Source organism: Eimeria mitis, genomic scaffold, assembly GCF_000499745.2.
Source record: "Eimeria mitis Houghton genomic scaffold, Emh_scaff2279, whole genome shotgun sequence".
Taxonomy (NCBI): Eukaryota; Apicomplexa; class Conoidasida; order Eucoccidiorida; family Eimeriidae; genus Eimeria; species Eimeria mitis.
The window spans coordinates 1-662 of record NW_013570608.1 but is presented as its reverse complement, the minus strand read 5'-3'; positions in this window follow the sequence as shown (position 1 = coordinate 662).

Below are 662 nucleotides of genomic sequence, written 5' to 3'. Positions count from 1 at the left end.
GCAGCACAGCGATGGAGGGATTGAGGGTACTTGTACCCCTTCGCCGATCCTAACACGCAGCAAACAGGGGCCCCCCGAGGGCCCCCATAGGGGGCCCCCCCGAAAGTGTACACTGGGGGCCCACCAGGGGGCCCCCAAGGGGGTTTAGGGGGGCCCCCTCAACAGGGTTGTCTTTTATGTTGGTGTATAAAGAAGATGTGGGGCCCCCTACATAGACGAACAATATTACAATTATTATATTTTATGTTTCTTTTTTTTTTTTTTTCTTTTTTTATATTTTTCTTTTATTGCTGCACTGCATTTGTTCTATCCATACACAGCAACAACTAAACCTCTACGGGGGGCCCCCCTACCCTAGAGAGAGGGTTCAGTATACACCTGAACACTGGGGGGCCCCCAGCTGCCTATACACCCTAAACAGGGGCCCCCACCTGCCTATACACCCTAAATACTCTATCTTAGCTGCAGTACCCGGGGGCCCTTCGCCTCCTGCTGCATAAAGAATAACAATAAATAAATAAATAAATAAATAAAATAAAATAAATAAATAAATAAAATAAAATAAATAAATAAAATAAAATAAAATAAAAATAAAAAAATAAAAGTATTAATAATAGTAATGATGCAGGGGCCCCCAAGGCACTACAGCAGCTGAGATATAT